Genomic DNA, 12667 nt, shown 5'->3' on the forward strand with positions numbered 1-12667 from the left:
TACTGTTAAAGGCTTTCAAAGAGCGACTGACAAATTCATAACAGAAAGTGGAAAATGTAATCAAATATGTCGGTGCTAGATATGGCAAGAAATGTAAACATTTTTTTTCGATTTCTCTGAAACGGAGCAAAAACGAGCATATGTCTATAGGACTTTTTTTCTTAGTTTTTTACTCCTCTACACGCTCCCGAAGTTTTGCCATTTAATTTGGAAACACCCTGTATACTTACTCTCTCTATTCTTTCTTTTCAAATATATGTTACTACTTGGACAACAAGCTGATCCTTATTTGTTTTCATTTTGATGTCAAAATGATGACAAAAAACAAGACAGCTTGTTATCTAAGTAATAATTTGATAAACACACAAAACTTTGGGGTCAAAGTTTTTTTTATTACTCTGTATAGATTTGATTTATTATAATTTTTCATTATAGGGATACTTTTAATGGATCTCTTTGTGTTGTAAATGCTTATGCTAGCCTTTGTTGGTTTTTTGTTATCCTACAATTTAAAAATTATAGTAGAGATATTTGAGAAATAAATTTTTACGTCGGGTGACCATTAATGGGGCGACATTGTGCCGCGTCGGGTAACTACTCTCTATGCAGTCGAGCATTCGCAGCTTTCCACTCACTCTTGTTTCGTTTTTCTTTTTTGTTCACTTTCGTGAACCGGCCCCGCCATTTCTTCCTCCTGTCTCTCGGTCTGGCTTTGTGTTTTTTCGTCCACGTTCGTGTTCTCCTTCGTTTTTCCTCATTCTTTTTCATTTTTGCTCTCAACTATTTGTTTTTCTTCGTTCGTGATTTTCTCGTATGGTTGCTCTTTCTCTTTATTCTCGTCTCTTCTTTCTTTTCGCTTGAGATTTACTGTCTTCCATTGCCGCGACCACCTTTTCTGATGATATTCACCGCCATCGGGCACGTTCTTATCGCGGCGCACAGCGATTAGCGTAAATTTCGGTTAAGAAAAAGGACAACCCGTTTGTCGGATAAGATAACTGTTTAATCTTCGTAGTATATCGTAACTTAAATTTTTCCGAGCTACGACGAAGAAATGTTTGCCATTGATCTATTTTTTTTGCCATCTTTTTCGCAACAGTTTTGTCTATTAATCAACTCAGTTTTTAAAATAATCTCAGTTTTTAGAAAACAGAATTGTTGCAATATTTAATATTCACTATTGTTTTAACTTTGATGTTATTATTCTAATATCTATCTCATTGATATCTGTTGTAATGGAATGCACATCGTATCGATATGGAATACATCCCTTCACTTTGAAACCCTAACTTTGTCAGTAGTTCTGGTAGACTTGTGAATCTATATAGGAATGGAGATAACACTAATCTCGAGCATGATTCGATCTATTCGTAGACTGCTCGTCGATCGAATTAAGTTGAGCTTAATGAAATCCGATTCTACATTGAAACGAGTTAGATTCTACCCCTCACACCGTCACACTTGCACCTGCAAATGCATAATACAATATTCAGGTCCAAGGTTGGAGAAACAGCATTTGGAGAAACAGTGCCGTAGAGTGCCGTTTGCGGTTGGTGCAACCACGCATCGTATTCTACTGCAACAAAACGAAAATCGAAGTTACGAGCGAAATCGTTCATACGAAGCTCTCCCTCTCCCCCTGTTGCAGCAGGCGCGACAATGCGACGTCAACTTGCTGCAGAAACGTAACTTTCTGATAAACGAGGCGGAGACACGACGCGGCGGCGGTCGGGATTCCGCGTTTCGGGAACAACGTAATGGGCGGAGAAAACGCGGTGTTCTCTCCTCAGACAGTTTATCGTCGCTCTTCCATGATCGCGCCAGATAGTTGTAAGTTATGCGAGCTCACGGATTCTCATGGTAATGAAATAAAATTGATGAGCGAAACGCGAATATCCCGCGAATTTTGCGAGAATGAGAATTTATACGAGTGAAAGAGTTTCTCAACCGACTAGTGAAATCTCATGATTTTTAAAGTCTATACTTTGCATATATTTATACAAAAAATAGATGCAGTACATATATATATAGCAATTCTAAATACTATCAATTTGAAATTAAGATATGAGTAATGAGAAATATATAGATTATTAATTATTTAAATAACAATAGATATAAAGAATTTGCTTTAATATTTATACATGTTTGTTTATACATGTGCAGTATTTATTGTTTGTTCAATATTTTGATTTATTATAATATTTATTATAATAATTATTATAATAATTAGAATATTAAAACGTAAAATAAATTTGTATAACGATCAGTTTGAGTGATTGCACATTCGCAATGTTTAACAGAGCATTCAAGCGTTGTAATTAAAAGTTATACAATGCATTTTTGTTCAATTATGATTTGCCTGAAAGTTAAATTCATCGAAATGCAAATGTAGATTTCTCCGTTATATAACACACATTTTCATAAACGTATAATTTATTCGAGGAATGTATTTTACTGGAAAAAATATAAAAACGTAAAAATTAGTATCAGGAATTCTGAAATTCTTTTTTTGTAAATTTATTAGAGACGAGCATTTTATATTGTAGGTGTTATTCGGGTGGCCGGTCTTAAGTAACATCCTGTATACAGGATGTCCGTCCATAAATGTCCGAGCAAATATCTCTCAACTGGTCGAAGTTACAAGAAAGTATAAGAGAAATTTGTACGACTCCGAATCAACTACAAAGTGTACGTAAAAATTTTTTTCTACTCGTGGCTTTTTCGAGTTATGTAGGTTAACATAGTTTTTTAAAATGGATATTTATAACTCTTTTTACATATTTCTATGGTAGGGAGCATTTGCAATCAAAATCATATGTAGTAAAAAATTACCACTATTGCATCATTTACGAGATAATCGACATCTTAAGTATTGAATCTTAAGAAGTTGATTTTCCATATCACAATTTGAAAAACAAGATTCAGACTATTATTTTGAAGTCAGTTATGTCAAATAGGATCACTGACCTTCAACTCGTCAAAATATGCGACTGTTTGTTTTGTAAATAAAATAATTGTATATAGTATGGAGTATGAAATTCAGTGCAGTATTTGTTAGTCAGTCGTCTTTAATGAATTCATATCATATTGTAAATTACGAAAATAACGATGTTTACAATTAGTGAAAAATGTGATATGCTCGAGATGTGGCATTTAAGTATGCGTAATGAAAATGAAGCTCGGCTATTCTGTCAACAAAAGTATCCAGAACGAAGGATACCAAACGGTCGTACATTTCGAATCGAAGATCAGTTACGTCGAACAGGACAGCTAACAAGACAACGTCGTACAATCAGAACAGACGAAGAGGAAGAGACAAATGTGCTATTAAGTTTTATTGAAAACAAACGTACATCCGTATAAGAATAGTAGCACGTAATTTAGAAGTATCAAGAAGTTACGTACACGCTGTATTAAAGAAATACAAATTCAAACCGTCTCGTGATAATTTAGTACAAGTTTTACATGAAGGAGATGCAGATCGCTGATTAATTTTCTGCCACTGGCTTCGAGTTAATTATCGCAATGACATTGATTTTCTTAAAAGAAATATTATGGTCTGATGAATCGTGTTTTTCAAATTGTGATATGGAAAACTGACATAACATGTATACTTGGTGTGATGTGAATCCTCATGCGACAAGAGATAGAGGTTTTCAACGCAGATTTACAGTAAACGTATAGTGCGGAATCATCGGAACGAAAATTATTAGACCTTTCTTTTTTCATGGTCATCTTAATGGTGACAGATATTTGGAATTTTTGCAAACAACTTTCTCAGATTATTTACGCGATCTTCCATTATCAATCTTTCGAGACATTATTTTTCAACAAGATGAGGCTCCACATAATACGCGTGCTGTAACCAACTTTTCAAATGATAGGTTCCCTAATTGTTGGATAGGTACTAATGGCCCTAACACGATCTCTGCGGTCCCACCGAGATTTGCGGATTTGACACCTTGCGATTTTTCCCTTTGGGGATATATTAAAGACATTGTCTAAAGCAACTGTCCCTGGAAATGAAGAAGATTTACGACATAAAATCACTAGAGCTGTTGAAGGCATTACAATAGAAATGTTGCAGTCAACAATGAGAAACATTATAAAATGCATTGAATGCTGAAATTGAACATGATGGTCAAAATTTCAATTTATGGATTAATAAATTCCATAAAAAAAACATTGTTTGTTTTTTTTTTATTTCTCTTTGATGTTTCAAACCATGTTTCAAAACGTTTCAAAACAAAATTTCTTAGAATCCAATTTACTATTTTGATACTTAAGATGTCGATTATCTCATAAATGCATAGTAGAAATTTTTTACTACATATGATTTTGATTGCAAATACTCCCCACTATACAAATATGCAAAAAAATTATAGGTATCCATTTAAAAAAATTATGTTAACCTACATAATTCAAAAAAGCCACGAGTAGAAAAAAATTTTTTACATGCACTTTGTAGCTAGCTCGTACAAATTTCTCTTATTAAACTTTGTTGTAACTTCAACCAGTTGCGAGATATTTGCTCGGACATTTATGGACGGACATCCTGTATACAGGGTGTTACTTAAGACCAGCCACCCGAATAACCCACAGTTTTGGAGGTAGGAAAAAATGTTTCAGATGAAAGTGGAACGGGAGAGTTCAAGGGGGACGTATTATATTTTGGTCATGTTGTTTTTCTAGATGGAGGCGCCAAAAAGATATGAAGGTCACGTCCATTTTTTTTAATGGAATTGTATAATTTTTTTTACGTAATATGATTCCTTTAATCATTCTGCATATAAAAGTATTCAAATACAGATATAAAAAAACCAACAGTTTACGAGATATTTTATACTTTATTGTGATACATATTGACGTAAAATGTTAAATAATTCGTAAGCTATTAATTTTTTGGTAATCCTTAATACCTTAATACTTTTATGAATAGAATAATGAGATGAATCAATTGATGAAAAGAAAACACACACTAAAAGAAAAAATTGGCTGCTGCAGTAAATTAGATGGTAAAAAATGGCATAGCATTTTTAATTGGTTGCAGCAGCCAATTTTTGGTTACAGCCAATCGAAATCCTATAAATCCTATACTAACATTGCGGATAGGTTAACGCAACCCAAAATTGGCTGTTGTAACCCAAAATTGGCTGCTGCAACTAAAAATTGGCTGCTACAACCAAAAATTGGCTGCTGCAGCCAATTAAAAATGCTATGCCATATTTTATCATCTAATTTTCTGCAGCAGCCAATCTTTTTTTTCAATGTAGTTGCTTATTTTAAAAATTATCCATTTTGCATACATATTTTTTTTAAGCAACTATGTGTTTTTCTTCCACCAATTGATTCATCTCATTATTCTGTTCATAAAAGTATTAAGGTACGATTATTAAAAAGTTAATAATTTACGAGTCATTTAACATTTTATGTCAATATATGCTAGAATAAAATATAAAATATCTCGTAAACTATTGGTTTTTTGATATTTCTACTGTAATACTTTTATATGCAGAATAATTAGAGAAATCATATTGTATAAAAAAAATTATACAATTCCATTTAAAAAAATGGAGGTCTCATATCTTTTTGGCACCTCCACTTAAAAGAAAGACAACATAACCAAAACACGTCTCCCTTGAAACCGTTCCACTTTCATTTGAAACATTTTTTTCTATCTCCAAAATTGTGGATGTTATTCGAGTGGCCGATCTTAAATGACTCACTCTGTATATAGTGCCAGCATATTTGCGTGATTTTACGAATTACATATTTAAGTGTATACTTCAACACATAGATTGCAGTTCCATGCTGTTGTACTTTGATATTTGTTTAATTCATGTACTCTTCAACGCTCTAGAAAGTATGGGTGTAAACCATATGAATATAATCCTCATTAACTGCATTGGTGTTGATATAAGCATCAATATAGTATGAATTTAATATTATGTTGATGTTACACCATTTAAACTAGGATGTTAAACCCACACATACTAGCTTAGTGTTTATATTAACACCAACATGATGAGAATTATACAATAAACACCGATATATTAAATCTATATTCATATGTTTTAAAGTAAAAATAAAAAGTTTTAAAAGAAGTTTAACTAAGAGTTTAATTTGATTATAAATTTCGAATCGTTGAATTAAAATCGAATTTATAATAATTATAAAAATACGTTATAAATTTAGTTAAGGATCAATATATCGTCATTTGAGATGACATATTCTGAATTTCACCAAAGGAAGTTGGAAACCGGTAACGGAAATCGAAAGGAAAAAGTATGACTGTAGGAATAGGATTTCAGTGAGTATAGCGGGTAATAGGGGGTGAGTCGAGGAAAAGTATTAAATGTGGTGGAGAGAAGCAGAGTTATATCAGACTACAATGAAATATGTACATAAAAAGTTTATTACAATTTAATGACGATGGATATGTTTAAAAATTATATATAATTATTTTTTTATGTAAATGATGATAAATATACCATAATGTCCACAAATATCTATAATATTTATCTAAAATAGAAAAGCAATAGAACATTTTCGTATTTTTTCTAATATAAAGTTAAATCACGAAACTTTATAGAATTATATGAAAAATTTATTAATAGCTTATTTTCCATAGTTTTGTTAATAACTTCCATATGGTAATATTTAATTCAACACAGAAAAATATCGTTCAACTTCACTTGCTGAAATTTGAGGAAAAAGCATTAAGATATATGTGTGTGTGTGTGATCAAAAGTTTTAAGTCATAAACTTAATAGAAATATAAAGTGCATTTTATGGATTAAAACGATGTTTGTAGATCTACACTGAAAAAAAAGATTGGCTGCTGCAGCAGATTAGATGGTAAAATATGGCATGGAATTTTTAATTGGTTGCAGCAGTCAATTTTTGGTTGTGTTAGTCTATCGAAATCCTATACTGACATTGCAGATAGGCTAACGCAACCAAAAATTGGCTGCTGCAGCCAATTAAAAATGCTATGCCATATTTTACCATCTAATTTGCTGCAGCAGCCAATCTTTTTTTCAGTGTAGTACTGAAATCTTTGTACGTTTGATTTCTCTTATACATTCATAAGATAGGTAAGGTACCCAATCATTATCTTCATTTCCAACTGTCAGGCAACTTGATCTAGTTTATGCCCTGAGCCTTTATCCCTCTAAGAGGATGATAGACGAGAGTGAACTGATGCATGCTTCATCTCGTCCGTTCTCTCCGAGCGGAGTATATTCCGTGTTACGCGGTTGATCGTGAAGGATAATCGTCTGTTCGGCGAGGCAGATCAGTCCAAGGTGCCGGAATACAAGTGGTGTTCCTATGGCTGTTGCGGTGTTGCCCGTACAATATCCGGCCCGTTCTGCCAACGATGTTCTCTAGCTGCGTATTTAGGGTGTGTTTGCGGTGTCCCGGGTCGCACAGCGCGGATACGCGCGGTACCGGTGCACCCGTTACGACACCACGGCAGCGAAGCCCGACGCAGAACAATCGATACTGGCGTGCCAGACGAGGACGTCCGAAGACGCTTCGCCCGTTAGTTACTCGGATAAAAAGCATCTTTCGCGCGATCGATCCGTCCGGCACCACGATCGCGATATAGTTAACGTCGCCGCTTCCCGCGCCCTTTTATTTTCACCCGGAGTTTTACAACCGAGACAAATATCGAACGCGAATTCGTTATCGCAGCGGGTTCTTTCTGCGGGGATTAAAGATAATCGCAAGAGTTACCAATAGTTAAACGTTAGAGTCAATTTTAAACAATTTTGTTAAGTATGTTTATGTGAAGGAATTATTAAACCTTCCGTTAGCCAAGTTGTGGAGTTTGAAGGCGTAGCCGGTATTTTGATTATTAATTTTGGTAAATTTGTATCTATACAAAATAAATAAAACATCTAAGACTTCTATGATAGTAAAACTCGTTAAAACTTTCATAAGTACATAGTAAAAAATTTTGTGTTAAATTTGACACATTTCACATATCCCAAACGGTCCACTTAAATTTTTGTGTTAATTTAACATAAGATAAATATGTTAGAAAGTAATATAAATATTATGTAAAAAATTAACACAAGAAGCGTAATATTATACTTTGACACAATTTAAAAGCAAATTTTATGTTAAAAATTGACACATTTATAATTATAATTAAATTTAACTAAAATTAGATGCTATATTTTTAGATTTTTATTTAGGCGGAGTTTCTGTGATATTTAACATATGCAATATATAGATTTAACAGATATTTACTGTTACAAAGAGAAAATAACACAAAATATGTGTAGGGGAGACCGGGGCTAAAAGTTCCGATTTTGAAAAAACATAAAAAATGACTAGAAAATAATGTAGTTATTCTCTTCACTATTGACTTATTTATTGTTAAATTTACTGTACCTTAAGATTCTAAGCTTATATTTAATGTAACAGATGATTCATAGGAAGTCATTTATTTGTGGCTGGTCGAACTTCTTACCCCTTCACGGGGCTAGTTGTTATCGCATTGAGGTAAATTGTTACTAATTGTAAGAAATAAGGGTTGCTTTTAATGAAATGTTTCATTTTCATGGTACTTATCGGCCAGCGTCTCACATATATACCCTGAAAGGCGCCTTCCTCGGGTGATAAAAATTGTTTAAAAAATTAACAAATTATTGATATCACCGGAACTCTTCGGAAAACGTTAGGATACATTCATTGCTATACGAAAAGTACCATAAAACTAACAGAACTCTTTGAAATCAGACAGCGTCTCATCTTCGTTCCTTTTAGAGACTATTTTTTAGTGAAAAAAATTGTTTAATAATCAAAATAACATTGTTAGGTGTCAGAACTTTTTGTAGAACTATGTACCTTTTTAAATCCTTTAAGAAACTGTGGCTGGAAACTTTTTTAGACAAAGTTGGCCCTGTGTGAACTTGACGTCTCATTTTGAATTTTGGGTTTCTCGGCTTTAATGGTCGGAACTATTTATTTATCCTGTATAGAACTATAGAATTATTGAAAATAAACTCAGAACTCTCATTATTTAATGAGTTTCTACCAAGTGAAACGCTATCTTCATACACACAAATCGTCTGTGAATATATTTTTGTTATATGGACATATTCCAGTCTTCTTGAATCCATTAATTATGTTGTTGGGAATTGATGACAAAGGCCAAGCAAATTTGACAATCCCTGGAATATCATAGACGGACATGATTTTTCCAGGATTATTACGCATCCAGTTATCTTTTGCAACAGCACAATAACTTTTGAACGGTCCATAGACACTGACATCTAATGGTTGTAAGCGATGGGTGCAATGAGGAGGAAAAGAAAGCATTATGACCCCATTAGATTTTGCTTTTTCAATAACGTTTATGTCGATATGTGAAGAATGATTGTCAAGTAATAACAAAACTGACTCAGACAATTTTTATCTTCTAGCCTTCTTGTATAACAGCTTCAGCAGCCTTACGCATAACTTCAATAAAAGTAGTGCCCCTTCCGATCTTTCGTTTATATGTTCGCATCCTAAAAACACAGCAGGAACTATTTACACATTTGCAGTTGGGCAAGTAGTTATGGTTACAATATGTCCCAAGTTACGATAACAACTAGCCCCTGTCGACACATGTGGCAATTCGTGAGATTATTCTGCTTATGTATTGAAATAGTCTAATAAATACTAATGCAACATGTTCTTAAATGTTATTTGATCCATAAAGACGAAACAGTAAATGATATCGACGTTAAATAATTGAAATAGACCAAAAAATAATGACCGAAAAATATTTACGTAGTACGTGACTAGGCATTGCTTGCAACTATACGATTCACTGTCGCGGACACTACTGAAGTGCACGACGGAATAGCGTGATCGACTCACACAGCGGAAACAATTGAAAACACAACGCTATTCCTTTTCATTTTGAAGATATAACCGTCGGAACAACTTACTCCCGGAACTTTTAGCCCCGGTCTCCCCTACCTTTTTACTTATAAAGTATGTAACTAAGAGTTGTACAGAACATATTTCTTCAGTAAAATTAACATTTATAATGTATTAAATTAATACACACATTTTATTCACTTATTCTTAAAATTTATATTTTAAAACTACATTATTTTTACGTTATTTGTTTACTTATCTATAAATTGTGCTATTTTAACACTGAGAAATGTTAAATTTTAATTTAACGTAAAATATTCAGATAACACAATCACATTATGTTAAATTAATACTCAGACATATTAAAAATTTAACATAAAAATTTTAACAAGGATTCGTTTTAACATAAATACAAAATATTCTTTACCGTGTACGCAAGAATTTTTTTACATTTTTGTAAAGTCCGAAACAGTAAAGTTCAAAGACTCAAGTGGCTTATAGAAGGTGCAAAATTCAACATGGCCGACGGAGAGTCGAATGCCCAAATATTATTATTAAAAATTTGTATATCATAATTATATTTATACACTGAAAAAAGTCTGATTGCATTAATTGGGATATATTTTGGTAGGTTCAATAATAAAGGTACAAATCAAATATACATAGTTAAATTTATTAAACATTCTAATCAAGATAATCAGAAATTCAGTTACGATAACCATATCTGATTGATATGATCACAATGTATTTTATTCGTACCTTTTATTGATACAACCAGTTAAATTTTTTTAAATGTAACTGTATATATAATATTACTTTATATTTTTTAATTTTCATGTGACATACATTCAAATGAATCTTTGAATTTAATTTAATGTTGCTGTTCATTAAAATTTATACATAGAATAATACCGCAATATCTTATATTGCTGCTAAAGTATGCAATTTTATTAAAAACACAATGATTGCAATAATAATACCGAAATTATTGTAATCGTTTTAATTGTTTGGTGATGTAATGAAATTTCTTATCATGTTGCATAGATGCTTTCTGAATGCATTTCAGTCTATTATATTTTAAATGCTTGCTGCTAGACAAGATGTATCTTTGGTTATAGCACAGACTAAGAAACCGGTTCGCATACTGGTTTTTCTTTCTGGAAAAATATCTGAAATCTGGTTTTGTGCAAAAATTATTTCTACGAAGCGTTCACGAATAAATGGGTTTCGTTTAACCTTGGAATACCTCTTATGCAAGAATAGTATAACATTTGAATGTTGAAGAAAATTTCATCTTTAATGCATCTTGAAGAAAATTTCTAAGTTAATTTCCGAAGTTGAAACCAGTGTTCTCACATTATGTAAATAAAATCGTTAGACTCAAATGTTAAAGACAATGAGTTAGTGAAAAGTGATTCTGCAAATTCTCATTAAAACTGTCTATCTCACACAATCTGAGTTATTTAATTATAAAACTTTGTTGCTTACTAGTGTTGAGCCAATGTTGGATGCGCAAATACTGAACAGGACTGCAACAGAAATGTTGCAAAATTCATTAAATTTGTCACTGTTCTATAAAAGTTTGCTTAACAAGTTGGTCAAATGGTCTTGACATATCCAGGCTGTGGCTTGCATTTATCTATATGATCCAGCGTGTGTTCCTTGAAGTATATATATATATATATATAGGGTGTTTCATAATTACCGCATTTTCTCTTAAGGATATATTCTTGAGGTAATTTTGAGACGAAAATTCTAATACGAAAATGTCGAGGCTACAATAATTTTTTGAATTATAAGCTAACTTTAAATGCTTATAAGTCAAAAACCATTTTACTTTTATAGCCTCTATAATTACTTCTGAATTCTTTTGAACATTCTAAGACGAAAATTCTAATACGAAAATATCGAGGCTACAATAGTTTTCGAATTACACTACACTATCTTTAATCAATTATAATTCAAAAACTATTGTAGCCTTGACATTTTTGTATTAGGATTTTCGTCTCAAAATTACCTCAAGAATACGTTCTTAAGAGGAAATGCGATAGTTGTGAGACATCTTATATACACATTATATAACTATAAATTTTCTTTTATTAATTTTTGAAATTAATGTTTCTTTAGGCAAAATATAGTTCTTGAATATTTTTATGAATTGTAAAAATTTGATTATATACATATATATATACATATGGCAAAAGCTTTCCGGAAATGTAATCTCCAATAATCTCTCGAAGCTTATTTGTAGATATGCTCATTATCAACTATCTCGACTCGGGACGAATTATGGTAATTTCGTCCTATCATGATAAACAATGTACTAAGTCAATATTTGCCGTGTTCACCTCCTGCCGATACGACATGCATAACTTCGTTTTACACTACATTAGTCGGTAATAGTTCAGTAATCTGAATCTCCATGAACTCCTGTAATAATATTCAAGATAATGCGTTAAAGAGAATTCACCGTGGACGCACCGGCCTAGCCAACTACTCGCTTATAATCGCCATGGTTTTCTCGGATGCGCCTGCTTGAAACTAGATCGTAACACCCCCTTCCAGGAGTTTCGGCCAACTTTTGGCGATACTGCAAGAACGCGGCGGCAACATAAAGTCTCGTAAACAATGAGCTAACAAAACGGGAGAGCGTTACGTCTCTTCTATGCGGCGAGATCGCGCAGTCACCGGAAATATAGACGGCAACGGACGGTAATCTTTACAGCCAATTTAAGCCGGATGAGGCGTCCGCTCTCCGAAAGTTGGCTCGCGCGATAATATTTCT

This window comes from Mycetomoellerius zeteki, unplaced genomic scaffold (assembly GCF_001594055.1).
Source record: "Mycetomoellerius zeteki isolate Tzet28-1 unplaced genomic scaffold, Tzet1.0 scaffold42, whole genome shotgun sequence".
NCBI classification, from domain to species: domain Eukaryota; kingdom Metazoa; phylum Arthropoda; class Insecta; order Hymenoptera; family Formicidae; genus Mycetomoellerius; species Mycetomoellerius zeteki.